Consider the following 21,306-nt stretch of genomic DNA (forward strand, 5'->3'; position numbering starts at 1 on the left):
CCCATTATGTACTCACTTTTATTGATGTCTTCTCCAGACGTACATGGGTGTACTTTCTTAAGTATAAGTCTGATGTCTTTGACTCTTTCAGGAAGTTTAAGACATTTGTGGAGAAGCAATCTGGACTTTCTATCAGGAGGATACGCACAGATAATGGGGGGGAGTATGTAAATCAGGCTTTCAGAGATTTTTGCACTGAGCATGGTTTACAACATCAATTTACAGTTCCTTATACCCCTCAACAGAATGGTGTTGCTGAGAGAAAGAATAGAACCTTACGGGAGATGGCAAATTGTATGATACAGTCTCGAGCTATGAGTTCTTCATTTTGGGCTGAGGCAGTCAATTGTGCCAATTATATTCAGAATCGGATGCCCCATAAGGCATTACGACATATGACTCCTGAGGAGGCTTGGACCCATGTCAAGCCTGATGTTTCTACATTCTGAGTTTTTGGTAGTGAGGCTTGGGCATTTATTCCTGATGCTCAGCGGAACGCCATGGAGAGGAAGAGCCGACCACTCATATTTGTTGGCTACTATGAGGATGTTAAGGCATACAGGTTGTTTGATCCTGATTCCAGAGAGGTCTTGTTTCGACGGGATGTCCAGTTTGATGAGTGCTATCCTCAGATGGATTCTCCATCACTAGCTTCTCCCTCATTGCCTACTCCTTCCTCTTCATCTCTTGAGGATTACTTATCTCTTGAGGATAATGTAGATCATGATCCACCATCTCCACCACCACCAGTTGCTCCATCTTTGCCGAAGTGGGCCCGTGATACTGTTGAAGCAGCTGGTTCTTTGGTAGGTGATCCTTCAGATACTCGTCACACTCATGCTCAGACATCTGGTTCTAGTCTTTTGAGTCATACCCTTTCAGATGATCCTCAAAAGTTTTCAGAGGCGACAGGACACCCAGAGTGGGATAGGGCCATGGATGAGGAGTATTCTTCTTTGATGAAGAATCATACTTGGGATCTTTGTCCTCTTCCTAAGGGAAGAAAGTTGGTTCGGTGCAAGTGGGTGTATCGTACCAAGTATGTTGCAGATGGTTCTATTGATAAGTATAAGGCCCGTCTTGTTGCGAAGGGGTTTTCTCAGGTAGAGGGTATTGACTACTCTGAGACCTTTGCTCCTGTCGCCAAGATGAATTCTATACGCCTGGTACTTTCACTTGCAGCTTCACAGGGATGGACAGTGTTTCAGATGGATGTGAAGAGCGCCTTCTTGCATGGAGACCTACATGAGGAGATCTATATGGAGCAGCCTCAGGGTTTTGTGCAGGACACTTCTTTGGTTTGTAGACTTTGACGTTCATTGTATGGTCTCAAACAAGCCCCCAGGGCTTGGTATGAGAAGATGGACTCCTTCTTGCTTTCCTCACACTTCACACACTGTCATTCCGATCACACAGTCTATATTCAGCGTCAGGAGGGTGATCTTTTGATTCTAGTGCTATATGTAGATGATCTCATCATTACAGGTAGCTCATCCTCCATGATTCAGAGTGTTCAGAGAGCTTTGATGGAGCAGTTTGAGATGACAGATCTTGGTCTCTTGCACTTCTTTCTGGGTCTACAGGTTATTCAATCTTCGGATGGGATTTCCATTTTTCAGGAGAAGTATGCTCTTGATATGCTTCAGTGATTTGGCATGCTTGATTGCAAGTCTGCCCCCACTCCATTTCAGTTAGGTGTTGTTTTGTCTTCCACTTGCTCTACTCCTTCAGTAGACCCCACTTTATACAGGCAGTTGGTTGGCAGTCTGTTGTACCTGACACATTCTCATCCTGATCTTTCCTTTGCGGTTGGCCTTGTCTCTCGGTTCTCCCATGATCCTCATGAGAGCCATTGGCAAGCAACCAAACGTATTTTGAGATATATTCGGGGCACCACACATTATGGCATTCACTACTCTTCAGGATCCCCTCATATCATTGGCTTCACTGACTCCGATTGGGCTGGTGATGTCAATGATCGGAAGTCTACTTCTGGCTTCATTTTTTGCCTTGGTTCTGGTCCTATTACATGGTCTTGCAAGAAGCAGTCCGCTATTGCATTATCATCTACAGAGGCTGAGTACCGAGCAGCAGTGTTAGCCAGTCAGGAGGTTTTATGGCTTCGGCAGTCGATGAAAGAGTTTGGGTTTCCTCCAGATTGTCCCACTATTCTTTGGTGTGACAACCAGAGTGCCATTCACATTTCTCGCAACCCAGTGGAGCATCAGCGGACAAAGCATATTGAAATCCACATGCACTTCATCAGGCAGTTGATTCAGGATGGTTCTCTCATCTTGGAGCAAATTCCTACAGAGGAGCAGGTTGCAGACATCTTCACTAAACCTTTGGCATCTCCGCGCTATCTTCAGTTGCGCTCAATGCTTGGGGTGAAGGAAGTTGTCCTTGGGGGGTCTCAGTGAGGCCTTCCTTCCTTCATGTTTTCTTTTCAGCATGATTCTTTATCTCTTTTTGGAGAGGAGTTTTTTCCCACTGGGTTTTCTCCTTTACTCCACTTTATAGAGATTTTCTTGTATTCGGGTACCTCATCAGGCCTTGTTGCCGGGACCCTCCTTTGCATTGTAGTTCCTTTGCTTTCTTCTACATTGTTTGTAGCTGCATTGTAGCTCATCTTAAGGGGGGGTGTTAGAGTAAAGTAATTAATTAACTTTTCTCTCCTCTTAAGATTTCTCTTTATGCATACATTAGTCATTTAATAATTAATATTTAATTATTAAATGCTCACACCTTAGGGTTAGGTTTTCCTTTTGGTGTTGATCTCCTTTATAAGGATTGATCTCTTGTATTATTCATAAATTCTTGATTCATTTTTTCTCTGATAATACATCTTTTCTCTTTGTCAGAGCCAAAACCCTTGTATTCGTTCTCTCTCTTTCTCTGTGACAGGTTTCTTGCATGCAGGTTTCTTTTGGGTTCTATGGATTTGTATTTCTCAAATCCTACAAAATACACCTTATATATGTTGGACAAAGTGAGAAATGAAGGGGAATGACTGTAGAAGCATATTTGTATGGATTGCATCATTGAAAGGCAATAAAAACTCATTTTCTTGCATTTTAAAGTCTCTTTTGATGATTGATTGATCAAGTATCACTTGTATGAACTAGAAATAGAATTTTCAATTTATTTTGATTCATTTACATCTCCTATTTCTGTTTCAGATTTATTTGACTGATTGGCCTCTTGAAAGGCTTGTTTTGACATTGTTTTGAGAGCATGTGATAAGGATTCTTTCCAAAACTATTCTTACTGTGACTTGGAATGAATCCCTAAGTTGTATCATATCATTATAACACTAAATATGTAGGATTGACAAGAAATTGTAGGGTGATCACTCAGAAAGTGGATTTGAAGGTGTGAAGAGGGTGTGGGAAATGGGGCTAAGGTATAGCAACCACTAAAGTAGCCATTGTAGGGCTAGTTTTTATGATTGGAATTCTTAGAGGGCATCAAGGAGATGGTGTTTGATCATTTTTTTTTCTCAGATAAGTGATGGCATGTGGGAGATTGACCAAGCCCTAGTTTTTAGGGGTTTTGAGGCCTAATTTGGGGATTTCATATTTGAAGGAGTCATATAGTAAAATTGACCCCAAAATTGTTTTATTGGGACCATATACAAATACTATCCAAAGTTGTGGAGTGATTGGAGTTGTTTGGTTGGTAGTTCCTTTGTAAATTTACCCATTTTTGTGAGTAAAAAGTGTCTCAGTCAGCCATTAGAGAGATTTGGTACAAAACATCACCTAGTTTAATTTTGGTAAGTTGTGTAACTCTAAAAAGGGTATCTGAAAGTGCAATTTTTTTGAGAAGTAGTTTGGAAAAATCTGGATTAAAGACTAAATAATAGTCTGAGGGAGGCTAATTAGGCTAGGCCTAATTTAGAGCAGCAATTTTTGAAGCTTGTGTTCCAAAACAACAATACCTCATTCTGACATATGTTTAATAAGATCAAAAATGGTATTTTAATATGTAATTTTTTTTTGGATTTCTTTGTAAAAGTTGAAAGTTATTTGTGTTCTACCCATTTGAAAGGCTATTAGGTTTGAGGGCCTAGAAGTGTGTTTTCCTAAGTATACTTGAGCCAAGGTTTTGCAACCTATTGGTACCTTGTGGGTTTAGTATGATAAATAATTTTAAACATTTATAACCATTGATTGAGGTCTTTTTTGGGTTTGGATATCTTTGTGTCATTTGGGTGTCATTAAACCTATTGGAAACCTTATATTTCCCATATAAATCCACCCAAAGCAAGTGGCCCATCATTATCCCTCTGCATCATACTCTCCCCCTTATCACTCAGAACCATAGGAGTAGATTTCTCCATTTGACTCACAACCACTTGATAATTGTGGAGTGTTGCGCACAATTGCGGAAGGGAAGTAAACTCAAACAAAAGAAGCTTTTCCCTGATATCTTTTTGCAAATTAGAAATGAAAATTCTTTGAATATCATTATCAGGTATAGGAAAACAAATTTGAGCGCACAAATGCTTATATCTACCAATGGAATCAATCACTTTTTCTCTAACACCTTGTTTACAATGCATTAAATTAGACAAAGTGATTGTAGGACCAATGTTGTTTTGAAATTGTTGAATGAAAGCATTTGCTAATTGTTGAAAAGAAGTGATAGAATAAGAAGGCAAAGAGAAATACCATTGTAAAGCCTTATCTCTCAATTTTTTTGTAAACTGTTTTGCAAGCAATCTTTGATCATAAGAAAAATCTGTACACAAGGTTAGAAAAGTTTTGACATGCCTAAGAGGATCACCTTTTCTATTATAGAGTTCCAATTGAGGGACCTCAACATGCTTAGGTTGGATGACTTTAACAATATCAAGGGAAAGTGGGCTCGCAACGTCAAATATGGGCATACTAAATTTGGATTGACTCATGGAAGCAATTTGTTGTTGTAAGGAAGACACAATTTGAGCAAGATTGTTAATGGTCGCTTCGGTAGAATAATCGATGTTAGACATGGTTGATTGAGAAGGTTGTGTGATGTTATTGAAGGAAGGCATGGATTGAGAATAAGGTGGTGGGACATTATGATAAGTAGGCATAGGTGATGATTGAGTAGGAAATGAGACACTTAAAGGAGGAATAAAATTGTTGAATGAATTGCCCCCTTGTGTCACATTGATTGGTTGATGGATAATAGGAATACTTATGGAAGACATAGGTAAAGATGGAGGATTAAATGAAGAAGACGGATTTCCCCCATGACTAATGGTTCTAGTAATGAAATTTTGAGTTGATGTAGTCATGATGTTTGAAATAAAAGTAGGAATACTAGCCATTGGAGTGGTCAAAGGAATAGAAGAATTGAGTTGATTTGAAGGTTGTGAATAACCTAAGTTCTGAGCACAACTCTTTATAAGCATGACATTAGAATCAAAAATATGATCAATGCCACACAATATATCAATTCTATTCTTATCACTTTGAATCATGCATTTAAGGCCTTCAATTAATAGAAGAGCTTCACTATTAGGGTACTCTTGGGACATCCGTTGTTGAAAGTTATTAAATTGATTGTCCAATTTTTAAAGTTGATGTATGGAAACTCTAGTCAAATCTTCTTCATGTTCATTATGGGATTCATCAAGTGGATAGATAGGGACATGATTAGGATGAGAAGAATTAGCATTATCCTCATTAAAGAAGTCACCCAAATTATGCTCTATCTCCTCAGTAATTAAACCTTGGGAAGCCTTAATTCTAATGCTTCGTCTAATGAGGATAGTGTAGGTAGGACTAATAGTGGTGAAACTCATGCACTAGAGGGAAAATTTGAATTTTGAATAATAGGAACAAAGTGTACAAAAATTGAATAATGCAAAATTTGGGAAAATAATGATTAAACAATTTGAACTTCGTTGAAAGAAGAAAATGACACAATTTCCAAAAATAAATTTATGATAAATGAAATGAAATTGGAATTTAAAATTAGTGCCAATGGGATATCACTTAATTTTAAAATTAACAAAATCAGAATTTTTAAAATCAGGGCAGATTATAATTAACCACTTAATTTAAAAAAATTTCTTGAAATTTGAAATGTTGAAATTTGAAGGTATTTTTGATATTAAAGGGATGAAAAAATCGACAAAGTCAGCTAATTTTTTGGATTTAAGCTGTTAAATACGATCATAACAGTCTCTCAAAATTTCAGGAAAAAAGCTAGGGACTGTGTTGAAAGTGCACACGGTCCGACCAACTTTTTTCAAAATTTTCACGGATGAAAGTTACAGTGATTTTAAAGCTAACCCCCCAAAATTGGTGGATTTTACGATCTCTAGATAGGCGAAATGAAGGTTTGAATGCGAAAATAGGATCCTATTAGGGTTTTGATAAAAAAGAGTAATTGAATTGCAATTTTGAAAATGGTCAAACCTAATGGATAGGGACACCTTGGAAAAATGTTTAGAAAACTAAAATTGTTGAAATTGATTGAAATTTGCACAAAATCCAATTAAATTTGAAAATTAGGGTTTTAGGACCTAACCACTTAATTTTTAAAATTTTGAATTTTGAAAAAGGAGGGAAATTAAAATTTTGAATTTGAGGATAGAAGATAAGTCTGAAAACAGTCACAAATCTGAAAATTAAATGGAAATTCAATTTTTTCACAATTTCAAGATGATTTTTGAAAATTAGGGTTTTGACAATTAACCTCTTAATTTTATGAAATTGATTTGTAAATTGATTTGGACAACGAAGAAATTGAATTTGACAAACAAAGCAATTTTCAGATCTAAAACAATAGCAAGCAATTTTTACAAAACATAGGTTCAATTTGAATTTTAAAACTAGGGATTTGAATGAATTAACCTCTAAGTTTGTAGAAAAATTAAACTTGTAAATTAAAAATATGCAATGATTTTCAGAATAAAGCATGCAAGATGTCAGGTTCACCAAAATGTGATGTGAGGAAAAGTGAATGATGGAGAGATCAAGAGGAAAGCTTTTCTTCCCTCCAAGGAGAGATGATTTAGTTTCAATGTGGATTTCCCTTCAAACACTTTAGCCATATTATGTTAAAAGTGGAGAAATTCACTAGATCCAATCTCTTAGGGAAGAGATTGAATACTAAATGAATTGATAATGGTGTTAGAATGACAAACTAACCTCTCTTTTAGAATGGAAGATGGTTGAATTATGTGTTGTGAGACTAAGTGTAAAAGTAGCAAAGAACTAATTATAACTTGAAATAAAAGCATGAGATGAAGTTGTGTAACTGGATTTGGCTATAATATGTCAAGACAAAGCTGCCTTACGAATTTGAGGAAAAGTTGTCAGGATTGTGCTGAAAGTGCACACGGTCCTCCGAAAAATCCGCGAAATGAAAAGGGTTTTTCTGCCTTTATGAATGGAGTCTAAATCTACAAACACAGCTGCACACCTACAACCTGCACACAAAAAAGAGAGGAAAAGGGGTTGGGATTGGGGGTTGTAGATAGAATGTAGGTAGATTTTATTGTATGGAATTGAATGTTGAAAGGGATCTCCTCTTCAATGGTTGAATCCTTGACTTGAATGCAACACCTAGCTTTGAAGGGAGACGCGAATGCGCAATGTTGGAAAGGGATGCTTGAATGCTTGATTGCTTGAACTTATGCCCACTCTTCACTTATCCAACTTATCACCTCTTGAACTTATGCAAATGAGAGGACAAATGCGACTTATATATTTGGCAATTAGAGTTAACTGACTAATTTTTCATCACAAGCCAACACAAGGAAAGTTTCCTCACTTTATGCAAAGTCCAATTCAAAGATAGGACAGAGGGGGCCCCAAAATAAGGCAGGGATAGGGGCAACACACCACTGTCCTTCCCTTGTTTTAGGATAGGAAGCAGCTTCAGGTAGCGCAGAGGGCATAAAAACTGCAGTTTCTAGGGATGAGAAAGTCTCGGGTCTTCGATCAGGCTTGGGGATTCAAATCACCAACATCAAGACCCTAATGTGGTCGCAAATTGCAGGGGTCATAATTTTATGACACTATAGGGCCAATTTAGAAGAAATTCAATATGTGTTCTGATATGTTTTGCTAAGAGGTATTTACATGTGCAATATTTGTCATTACTTATTTTAAATCTTTAAATATTGTGAGGTTTACTCGCCTAGGTCTTGCATAGCCCAAAGAGAAGGAGAATTCGCTTATTCCTAAGGAATTCTTAGGTAATTGGCCATTTGTATTGGGTTTCCATTGATAGAAGAAAGACAATTCTTAGGAAATTTGAGGTAGCTCAAATAGGGGAACCAACATATTGCCCAACAATCGATGCCTCAAGAGCTCACACAGATCATAGTCCTTATTCTCCTTAGTCATTTGATAGGCAATATAGATTGTTGTCAAGGAGGAAGATCCTTCTTGATTCCTGAAGTAAACCTTATATGAAATTCTAATTGTCACATACCTCACACCCAAATTAGCAATGCTATCAATTTTAAGGCCTTACTTGTCTTATACCACTCTAGTCAATTCATTCACTTCTTCATTCTTCACCGATTTCAAAATAGGAACCTTTCCAGTGGAGCATAGACCAATTACATATCTTAGGGAATCCCTAGAAATTAAGTATGATTGATCCAACCACAATAAATTTTTATTCATTTTTCTCAAAATAACTCTTATTACTCCATCGGAAATCACAGGAAAGTCACTCCATCTATCTAACCCTTTGTGCTCTAGACTGGCATATTCAGATTTGAGCTTCTATGAATCATCAATTAGATGGACTCTCCTAAAATCATTGATTTTGCTATGATCATATTCATCCAAAGGAACATGAATGTAACAATGAATATCTTCCTTATGACCAAATTTAGCGGGAGCAAGAGAAAAAGCACCAACAAGGTCTTCCACTATGGGAATAAACAGACAAGTTTCAAAAATAGCTCGAGTCTCATCAAGAGTACTAATAATATTAGAATTAACCATTGAAAAATCAAAATCTCAGAAATACCTTTGATAATTTGCAGCAATACCTTCATTCCTTTCTAAATTCAACAACTCCTTAATTGCAAATACACAAAGTAAACTGAAGAAAATAATATATATCCATCACTTAGGGTTTCCAAAATGTTCCTCAAAAAGATGATACTTAGCATACCTAGAAACCAAAATAAATATTCTAGAATAACAAATTTGTCCAAGGTCCACCAGAATACGCTTCATAAACTCTACCATGTTGAAGATAATTCAACATCTAAACCATAAAGGGGTGCAAGATATCTACGCTAAGTTCTCCCAATTAGATAATGCTATCTGAATTAGTTTTCGAAAGAGGGGTCAACACCCATAGTAGGTGTGGATCCATCTTAAATATTTTCTACCACTTTATCTTTAGATTTCTTTACCCATGTCATCTTCATTTTCTCCTTTTCCATATTGACATTGATTTTTCTTTTGGATCATTACTTTTCTCACTCATTCTTTCATAAAAAGATTCAATGTGTCTTATTTTGTTACAATTATAACATACCAAATTTCATTGTGGTCCACTTTCATTCTTTCTAATGTTGCCACTTATCCTAAATACTTGCACTCAATATTTCTATGCCCATATACATTGCAAGCATAACAGTAAGAATTGAAAGACTAAATATCCTTTCCACAAATTGAATTTTCATATTTATTCCAAGTCATGCCACTTCTGCAATCACTTTCTTTGTGCCCAAACTTATTGCAATAGAAACAATGACCATTAATTATTTTATTTCTGATCTGACTTCTACATTCACTAGCTCTATGCCCAAATTTGTTACATGTAAATAATTGACATTGAAAGAAGATGAATACATGGTATAAACACTTAAATTTGATTAATTAATTCAAACAAAATTAATCACTTTGGTCACATATATTAATTGAAAAATTAAGTATTTATTTGATTATTGCATCCCCTTTGGCTAAATTAATTCAATTAATCAAGCCATGTCCAATTAATTAATTAATGTGTCATGTAGAATATTTTAATTAATTAATTCCCCTACCCTTCTATTAAATAAAATAAATATGTTATCTATTTTATTTAATTAATTTCCCCTTTTCCTCCTAGCCATTTTATTTGAATTAAATAATTCAAATAATTCATTTGGAGCACATGGCTCCTAACTCTAACTCCTTTCTAACCCATTTCCTAAGCCTAACCCCACCAGCTAACTTGGGTTTCTAACCAACCCTATCCTTTCAACCACCCTTGTCACATGTGTGCACATTTCCTATTTTTCAAATATTTGGAAAAAAATTGAATTTATTTTGGTGTTTCTCTCCCAAATAGACACATGTCTCTTGTAACATAGTTTGTCATCTTAAGCAATGACATTTGGCCTTGAGAAGGACATTTGTCACCTCTTGCATTGCCACTTGTCCTCAAGTGGGACAAGTGGCACATTATAAGACACCTTCATTCTATCATCCTTGCCTATTTAATTCCTCCATTTTCCTTCATCAATCATCACCTTCATTTGCATAGCATCGCTTCCATGTCAGTTTCAAATTCATAATCCACATCCATCCCGCATTTAAATTAGCTTAGTTTTGCATACTTAACCATTATGGATCATTTTCAAGCACCCTTGGAGACATAAATTTGAGCACACATCAAAACAAAAGGACCATCAAATCAAAGGACATTTAGAGTTTTCTATTATTTGATTATTAATTGTCTTATCTAAATTTCCTTTCTACAAGTGTCCTAATCATGAGTGTTGCTGATTTTTGTGTTATGTAGGTTGTTAGTTTTATGTTTTCAATCATATTCATTGAAAGATTTCATCTCTGATGAAGATTATCGAGTGACAAGGCTCGTGCAACTGGATCTCGTTGATGAGCGGTGCCAATGAGCTTATGATCAGCTCTACATATATTAGACTAGGCTCAAGAAGTAGTATCAGAATAAAGTCTATCTTCATGAGTTTGAGGTGGGTGATCTAGTCCTATGAGAGAACCCCCAAAAATAGTAGGATTGTGCAACAAAAGGAAAGTTTGAGCCAAACTGGATTGGTCCTGTAGCATCCTAAATTGTACTCCCTTATAAATTGGATCGCGTTTAGGTCTCTCACCTTAGCACCTACATATTTGTGCTTGATAGAGACCTATTTATGCCCCCACCATGCAATAATGGCCATATTATATCATTTTATCTTACTGACCCCCTTAACCCTACCCCAATTATGGGGTAGGACCAGGGCGTGGCGCCTTGGTCCTCACTAGTACCATGGCACCACCCCATGGTCCTCCCTAATTGGGGCCCATTTTGAACCCTTTTCCCTATCCAAATTTTAGGTAGCAAAACCTTTCCCTATGTCAGCCTATGTCAAAAATTAACATGATTGACAATAGACAAGTATGTAAGAAGGGCTCTCCCTCTCATTTGGATACAAGAGGCATAAGTGGATAATTGGGAGCATCATTTTAAATTCCCTTTAATCATATAAAGTCTTATTTTATCATTCCACACATCATAAAATTGGGCCCTTTACCCTAAGTGTGCCCCTTGTTATTCTTTCAATTAATTAAATCATTCAAAAGCCTTAATTATGTCCTATTTTGACCTTCAAGGCTCGATTTTGCATATCTAAACACCTTTAATTGTTGCACCCACTTGGGGATCACCTTATAATCACAATATCTCGCATCCTTAAAAATTTGGAAAAAATTTGGTCGGACCGATGTGATTCACATCGGTCCCTACTTTTACTCCTCAAATTTTGGGATCATGATTTGACAGTATTATGATATTCAAACCCAACTTGGTGTTAAAATATATCATTTATAAGTTGGCCTATAATCAAAGATAATGTTAGGGTTTCATACATATAGCCTTTCATTTCCTCATTTGAAGGACCTATCAACAATCCATCATCGGATCAACAAGCAATTGAAGGAACCTCTTGTGGAGTGAAAGTGTAGGTCATGTGAAGTCTTCACAAGCATTCAACAAGTCTATATCAACCATTTTCATTTAATCATTATGGAGGAACTTTACATCATTCATTTGAAAGCATGTGTGTGTGTTAGGGTTTTGTCATGTTCATGTCATTTCATACAACATATGTGATTGAATTCAAGAAGCGAAGCATCATTATCAGTCATTGCAAATTTGAGGTATACCTTTCCATTATTTATTTCAAGCATTTGCAATATATCACTCAAGGTTAATTCCTATATCGGGGTTTGACTTAGGAAAACCCCTATTCCCAACATATTCTCCTTCTTTCTGTGTGTAGGAAACACGTAGGGAGTTGTACTCTTTAGATTAAGCTTTATTCAAAGAGACGAATCATCCCCCTTTGGCGTGTGAAAAGTTTGGAGGAACGATGTGATGTGCCATGGTCACAAATTTTTTTGGGCAATTTTAGGGAGTAGGTCCAATTCATCTTACATTACTTAGATCCAGGTGCGTGCGAAAATCTTGCATCTGTAACTCATTGATTTCATGCTTTTACCTCTATTTTTCAATGTTTTACCTAATTTCAACATTTCAATTTACAAAAGAGGAAATCCCCATCAACCCAAATTCACTTAGCATTCAGTCTTTATCTGATTTATAATTGGATCTAATGAATTCCCCATCCTCTTTTGAATGTAATGCCCCTAAGTGAAAAGTATAGTGGTTTTCATTCTTTGGGTAAAAGCCCTAGGAAATTTTTCCACATTATAGGTCCCAATGTGATCACAAATAAATATGGTTCAGGAGCCTATCAATTGTCTACTCTAGAAGGGGAACCTCTTCATGATCCCCTCAACATCCTACACCTGAAAAGATTCCATGCCTAGTTTGTAATAGGGTGTCCCACTTTTCAAAAAGAAAAAGAAAATACAAAAAAATACAAAAAAAATACAAAAAAATGAAAAAATACAAAAAAAATAAAATGAAAAATGTCAAAATAAGTAAATAAAAATGATTTGTCCTTTGGTGAAAAATGCTTCATGTGGCACCTTGGACAAGTACATGTGGTGAAAACCTGGAAACGGGCGCCATGTGTAAAGGGTGATTCCATTATCCCTCAGCTTCTTGTTCCCCTTCATGCTTGGTATCATGTAGTTGCTTGGCTTCTTCATCTCCATTTTGTGCCCATCGGATTTTCCTTATGCTCCATCTCATCCTTCCCATCACCTCACTTGCACTTAACATCCCCGAACATTCCACAAGGGAATTTGTGTAGTTGTTGCCTGTATATAGTTTTGTCTTAGTGTTTGTCCTTGTAAATACACTGATCTGGTCCTATACATTCCTTAGTGTACTTAGTGGTTTCCATGTTCCTTGTACATTCACATCACTTGTAGATATGTGTCAATGAGCCTTGTCCTTTCACATCAATTGATTGTCTTCGAAATCATGTCTCGTCATCTGGTATTTCAACAATCACCTTAAAGTATCTTTGTCATCGAGATTGTCCCAGGTATCATTTTGTTGTCATGTCCTTTCATCCAATCATCGGTCTGTGTAGGATACATCCTTTATCAGGATAGACATCATCAAATCTAGTTCGTTAGTTATCCTTTTGACAAAAGATATTTGAGGCACTCAAGTTGGATTTTTTTTTTTTAATCTTTTGTTATCTTTTTGAACTTAGTTGTTTTGTCTCCTTGTTACCATGGTCATTCTATATCACAATGTGCTATGAGTGATGGAACTAGGGGCATGGTCTTGTTTTATTTTTTTTGCATGTGTTTTCTTGATGTTCCCTTGTTGTTCCCCCATGAGGTCTTGACTGTCTCACAGTACACTGGGGCACATCTTTTGCTTATGGTTTGTCTAGTATTATTTGCCTCAGTGTCTTTGTGACCCTATGTGATGCTAGACTAACCTTTTGTGTTTTTGTTGTGTAAGTACATGCATTGACTGTGAAATCACCTTGGATCCTTATATCTTGGTGCCTCACATACAATGCTAAATCAAAGTAAGTGCTCACTACATGGAAACCCATTTCCAAGGTTGTTCATTCTCTATGATCATTTTCATCTATATCTTTCATTGCATTGTGTGCGTCTGGTTCTTTTTCCTTATTGATCATAATTGTAAATGCACACTTGTCCCTATGTCTTTTATCCTTAGTGGTGTACTTACTGAGTGATCTTTGGAGCAATATTAATTTCAGCCTTCATGGCCATCAGGTATTTGTTGCATTTGCATCCACCTTGGCACTACATGCATATCATCCTGCATCACATATATATTAGCACATAATCCATATGCATACATAACATGATCATCCATATGCATACATTATAACACATAGATGTACATATCTCATCCTGTAATATCATATGCACATGTCAGAATCTCATCATCATCGTGCATATATCCATATAGTCCTACATAATGAACATTTTCCTAGAATCATCACACATACATCCATGTCATAGATATAAGCACAAGTCATAAGAATCAACACATAAGCACATCTCATCTTACATCACAACTAGGTCAGTACATATCATATACACATAATCACATCATAGGAATTCATGTACATAATAATGAACATCATGCACATGCATCACATCGTACATCACACACATGTTAGTCCATCCATACATACATCATAATCCATATAAACATCATGACATGCACATGTATCATAAAATCATAAAAGTGACATACACATAGTATGGTGAACAAATCTCCATCATATATATATCAACAAATGTATCCACAATATATGTACAATACATCAAATGCTTGAACTACATCATATGGTACATCAATATCTCAAAGAATAGGGTACATAAATAAATCATAATAAAATAATGGAGTACAACACTCATACTAAATCCCTGCATGGTGTATAATGAATAAATGAATCTTTTGATGTGTATGGTACATCAAAAATAATCTTAATCTAGTTTGAATATGGTACAAATCCTGCTCTTGGGATGGCTCGGTTGGGCTCTACTCCATCCAAGGTCCCTATCCCTATCCCATGGTTCCTTGATCCTATCCTTGTGATCCCTGTGCAGATCCCATGGCTGACCCTGTAGAGTGTTCACTCTATCTCAAGTGGGTGCTCTAGCTAGATCCATCAATACTCCAACTAGATCTCCTTGTCTCCCCATTGGATCCTTTGTTGTGGGAGGAGCTCATCCGCCTGGTCATAGGGGGTTGCCACATATGCCTCTCTTTATGAGGGAGGGATGGTTTCCTTGTATATCACCTTGTACCACCTTGCCTTATGTGACAACTCGTGAATCTCATTTAGTTGTCTCTCAATCAATATAACAACTAGTGTCCCCTCTCCTCCTCCTCCTCCTCCTCCAATCCTCTTTGCCTCATCCCTCTCTTGTTGATAGTGGGAGGTCCTCTCCTTCATCTTCTACCACACATGCTCAATGATGTCCCTGGAAGGAACTGTAGTGTCTGTATCCTAACAGATACTGTCCCTCTCTATTTATAGTTGTGCCCTATACCATGCAAGCTGATCTCGCTCTTGTGTAAGCTAGGATATTTGTATTGTGGCATCTCACACTCATTTCTCCACCCTAGTTAGTGCATCCTACAAAGACTATATTCATGCTACCAGGTCTATAGGTGCAAAAGATCCCTCCCCTTCTCTTCTCTCTACCTCCTCTATCCCCCTCCTCTCTTAGGTACCTGTTTCCTTATACCCTTTGCCTGTGTCGAGGCTTGGGCACACTCATCAATATCCATGGCCTCGACTATGTCCTATCCAACTCCTCCCTCTCCTCCAATGGTAACTATCCTAGTCTCCCTGTCTCTCCTCCTCTGGGTCCTGAATGTCATTGTCGATGTTTCTAGTACCCCCTATCCCTCCTAACCACCACTATTGCCACTACTATTTCCCTTTAAGTGGGCTATTAGGTGTCTACTCTGACCCCTTAGCTTGTGCCTCGCTCTTCCTGACTACTAGTGGTGCCAATCCTGTCCTGCCAACTGCTCCTGATCTCCTATAGGCCCACCATGTTGTATATGCATTTGTGACTCCAAGATCTATTGGACCTATCCTAGGATCCCATGCTGTAGGGACTAGCCAGGTCCACTCTACAATCAAGATGAACCTATCTAATGATGGCCCAAACTCAGCCACTCTCTCCCTTGTGACCCATCAAAACTCGTGGTTTGGCTTCGACACATCCTGCACAAACCAAAACTGTCATTGAACTTGATATAGCCCGTACCTTTGAATAACATACTACCACCAACTAATAATGTAAATAGGAGTGATAACATAAGAGATACATCATGGATCCTTTGCCTAGCATATAATGCCCATATAGGGCCTCCATGTGATATCATCAACATCAACTCTATCAAGAGCTACCCTCTAATGATCGATATCATCAACCTCCTCATAATTCAACCCCTCACACCAACTATACACCATGGGCTCCTTGGCCCTCCTATCTTTCTTGCCTACTGGTCATGTCATCGCAATTTTCTCCTAGGCCCAAAATTGTAGCAGTATAATGTAACAAAAGCTATGACCTTTATGGTAGAAAATATCATGTAGCTCCCTATATAACTCTGCCAAAACTACTATGCCCCAGGTCATGGGTCGTACTGCATCCACTCCATTAATCACAACCTATATCATACCTAATACTACTCATTGGTCGTCTCTGTTTGGAAAAATGAACCCACTGACAAATGCACACAAATAAAAGTATATGCATCTATCTGGCGATGTCCATCTCAATGTCTGATCTAGTGATATATTTCCATGGTGGAATATAATGTTGGCTGGACTACCAGTCATTGTATTGCATCATTCATAGGTGCTCTTTGCAATCACTTGCACACCTTGAATTGGTATCCTAAGGATCATGTAAACATCCTTGCTAGTCACGGTGATCTCTTCGGTCTACAAGTGGAACGTAGTTGTGTCACTCCTCCACCTCTCTACCAATGCAGTAATCATAACCATATGTGCCCTAATATGGGTATCCTTGCAAGATGTCTGAGCCCAATCGCGTTGATCCTAGCCTAGTTTGCCTCACCTAACTGATTTTCAACTTGCAACATAGGAAATCTCCTCTCCTGACTCATCAACATATCCATGCTCCACTACAATCAACCTACAAGACATGTCAATTTTTCATCTAACTTTTATTCTATGTTCCTTTTTTCCCTCAAGAGGTCAAACCTACCACTTTTGGTGGCATTCCTACTTTTTCTTCCCTTCTTGGTGTTCCTACCATTTCTAGTGGCAATCCCAGTGTTGTATGTATGACTGTATGGACACCATGTCCTTCCCTTTCTTCCCCCATGGGATTGCATTCCTGCTATTAATCCTAATATCTCTATCTAGGCTAGTGGGAATGAGATCCCATAGTTCTTCTACCCGCAGGAACATATTCCCGCACCTTTTCATTGCATTCTCGCCTATGAGGGAATGCATTCCTGAACTCACCCCTTTTCTTATTCTATTTTCCTACCCAAACCTACTCCCAACACGTGAGTGATGCCCATCGTTTATGCACTCACTCTCATGGAACACGAAACTGATGGAATGTTGTGTTACATCCTATCTATGGTAATAAATGCGCAAAAATGAAAAGGAAGGTCCAAGTTTTTCAAACTCACCTGGCCATCCGATCGGTGGTTCCATCTGACACTCGCCACAACATCAATGTGGTGCCTCAGTGTTTGTCTAGTTTCCATCTCATCTGGGTGTGCAAAAGCTCTAGAATGCAACAAAAGGCTCAAGGATCTCTCATTTTATCTCTAGTGCACGATAAAAGTTAATAGTAAATTTTTAAATTTGCTAATTTAGGGCCTTCTAATCCCTTATTTTTTACCATCTTGGTCTCTTTGGGACTTTTTTTTGCAACATTTTGTGTTGTCTTTCCATTTGTTTACTGGAGCAATGTTTCTTTCAAGACCCCATCCGATCCTTCCGTTCCGACCCATCCTCTCGAGGGGGCATTACTAACTCTTCCTTTGTCTTGTTGCTAGGGTATTTGTTGCCCTTTTTTCTTCAAGTTATACATGTCTTCTTTTCTTTGTATTGATGCTATTCTAGCGCGACTGCAAAGAGGGGCAAAATGTAGACACTTATATTGGATTAATTAATTCATTCAAATATAATCCCTTTGGTCACATATATTGATTGAATAATTAATATTATTTAATTGATTATTACATACCCTTTGGCTGAATTAATTCAATTAATCAAGCCATGTCCAATTAATTAATTAATGTGTCACATAGAACATTTTAATTAACTAATTCCCCTATCATTCTTATATTAAACAAAATAAATATGTTATCTATTTTATTTAATTCAGGTAAGTGCACCAAGATGGGGGACCAAAAAAGTGACAAATTTGTTTTTGGCCCCCATCAAGCCTTATGGCGCATGCCAAATAAGGCATGCACCAAATAGGGTTGGCATGCCGAACCTAAGGTCTGGTTAGGCCATTTGTATTTGGCATACGCCAAATAAGGTGAACGCCAAATAGGGCGAGCGCCGGATTTGGCATGTGCCAAATGGTTTTGCATTATGACAAGTGCATTTTTATTGGAAACTACAACTTTGTCTATGTTTTTCTCTCCCTGTCTTCAAATATATACATAAAATATTTCATTTAAGTATAAGAAAGAGAGTGGTTTCAAATCTCTAGGAGTTATAATGGAGATTCTAGTTTTTAGAGTATTCACATAAATTTTAGACTTAGTTAAATTTCAGTAATCAACATGCTTGTATCAACATTCTCTCTCTCTCTCTCTCTCTCATGTCTCCCTCTCTTTCCTTGCATTCTCCCTCTCTCTCTCATCCTCAACCCCTACCTCTCTCTTTCTCTCTCTGGTATCTCCCTCTCTTTTTCTCCTCTTGCACTTAGGCTTTATCTCCCTCTAGTCTCTCCCTCAACCCCCACCTTCCTCCCTCTCTATCTTTATCACTCTCTCCATCCCTCCTTCTCTTCACCCCTCTCTCTCTCTCCCCCTCTTTGGTTGATGGAAAGAAAGACAAATACCAAGGATAGAGAGAGAAAGTGAGAGATGTAGAGGGAGTGGTTGATAGAAAGAAAGGAAAATACCAATGATAGAGAGATCCCAAAGAGGAGAGAGAGAGAGAGAGAGAGAGAGAGAGAGAGAGAGAGAGAGAGAGAGAGAGAGAGGAAAGGAGGGGTTAAAGGAAATAGAGGGGTGTATCAATAAGTGATGAAAAAAGAGGTAGAGATCAAAGGGAGAGAGAGATTAAGTGAAAGAGGGAGGTAGGGGTTAAGGAAAAGAGAGAACCTGAGAGAGAGAGAGAGAGAGAGAGAGAGAGAGAGAGAGAGAGAGAGAGAGAGAGAGAGAGAGAGAGAGAGAGAGAGAGAGAGCCCAAGTACAAGAGAGAGAGGGGGATTTTGAGGGAGAGAGAGGGGTGAAGGAAAGAGGGAGTGATCTAAGAGAGAGAGAGACTAAGTGAGAGAGATGGAGGGAGGAAGGGGTTGATGGAAAGAGAGGTATACACTAGGAAGAGAGTCCATAGAGACACTAAGTGAGAGAGGGGAAGGTAGGGGTTGAGAAAAAGAGAGGGAGAGACTTGAGAGAGATAACACTACCTTCCTCCTTCCCTTTCTCTCACTTGAGATCTCTCTCTCTCAAACCCTCCCTTCCTCCATCTCTCTCAGTTTCTCTCTCTCTCTCTCTCTCTCACACACACACACACACACACACACACAACTCCTCTCTTCCTCCCTCCCTCTCTCTCACATGGTATCTCTCTATCTCTATCTCCAGTATCTTCATCTCTTTTTGTTAACCTCTCTCTCTCTCAACCCTTAGTTCCTCCCTCTCACTACGGCTATATCTCTTAGGTCTCTCTCTCTCTCTCTTAGGCCGAGCTTGGGAGGGAGAGAGAGAAAGGGGAGAGAGAGGATGGGGGAGGGAGAGATACTTGAGAGAGAAAGAGAGGGTGATAGGAAGAGATAATTGAGAGAAAGAGAAAGGGAGAATGAGAGAAAGAAAGAGTGTTAGAGGGAAATAGAGAGAGAGAAAGAGAAAGGGAGGGGGAGGGAGAGAATGTGAGAGAGAGATGCTTGAGAGAGTGGGAGAGAGAGAGGTGGGGAGGGAAAGAATGAGAAGGAGAGAGAGGATGGAGGAGGGAGAGAGGAAAAGAGATGGAAAGAATAGGAGAGGGGGAAACCTAAGAGAGGGGGAGAGAGAGAGTGTGTATGTGTGAGAGAGAGAGGAAGAGAGAATTGAGAGAGAAAGAGAAAGGGAGTGGGAGGGAGAGAGGAAAAAATAGTTAGAGGGAAAGAGAGAAAGACTTGAGGGAGAAAGAGAAAGGGAGGGGGAGGGGGAGAGAGAGAGGGAGAGAATGGGAAAGAGAGACACCCGAGAGAGGGGGAGAGAGAGAGGGAGAGAGAGGGAGGGAGAGAGGGAGAAGGAAGATTTAGGATGGGGGAAGGAGAGATGGAAAGAGGGAATGAGGGAAAGAGAGGGAGAGAATGGGATAGAGAGAGAAACTTGAGAGAGGGGGAGAGAGGAATAAATAGAGGGTGAGAGGAAGAGAGACTTGAGAGAGAAAGAGAAAGGGAATTTGGAGAGAGGGAAAGAGGGAGAGAGACTTGAGAGAGAAAGATTAAGGGAGGGGGAGTTAGAGAGGGAGAGAATGGGAGAGAGAGAGACACCTGAGAGAGGGGGAGAGAGAGAGATAGGGGAGAGAGAGGGGGGAGAAAATAATGGGAGGGAGAGAGGTCGAGGAAAGAGAGAGGATGGGGGAGGGAGAGGGAAAGTGATGGGGAGAATGGGAGAGAGGGACACCTTAGAGAGGAGAGAGAGAAATATAGGGTGAGAGGGAGAGATACTTGAGAGAGAAAGAGAAAGGGAGTGGGAGGTAGAGAGGGAAAGAGAGAGAGAATTGAGAGAAAAAGAGAAAGGGTGTCAAAGGGAGATAATGGGAGAGAGAGAGACACCTAAGATAGGAGGAGAGAGAGAGAGATAGAGAGAGAGAGGGTGAGAGGGAGAGAGACTTGAGAGAGAAAAGGGGGAGGGAGAGGGAGAGAATGGGAGAGAGAGAGTGAACACATGATTGGGCCCTTAGGATCCCATATGACCCTTTACGACACCATATGACCCTTTTTAACATCCTAGAACACAACATGACCCCTTAGGACAATATGATGTCCTAATGGGTCATATGGTGTCCTAAGGGGTCATATGGTGTTCTCACACGTGTGGGCCCTTAGGACCCCATATGACCCCTAATGACACCATATGACCCCTTAGGACACCATATGATCTTTGAGGACACAATATGACCCCTTTTAACATCTTAGTACACGACATGACCCCTTATGACACCATATGACCCCTTAGGACAAA

Source organism: Cryptomeria japonica, chromosome 1 (genome assembly GCF_030272615.1).
Source record: "Cryptomeria japonica chromosome 1, Sugi_1.0, whole genome shotgun sequence".
Taxonomy (NCBI): Eukaryota; Viridiplantae; Streptophyta; class Pinopsida; order Cupressales; family Cupressaceae; genus Cryptomeria; species Cryptomeria japonica.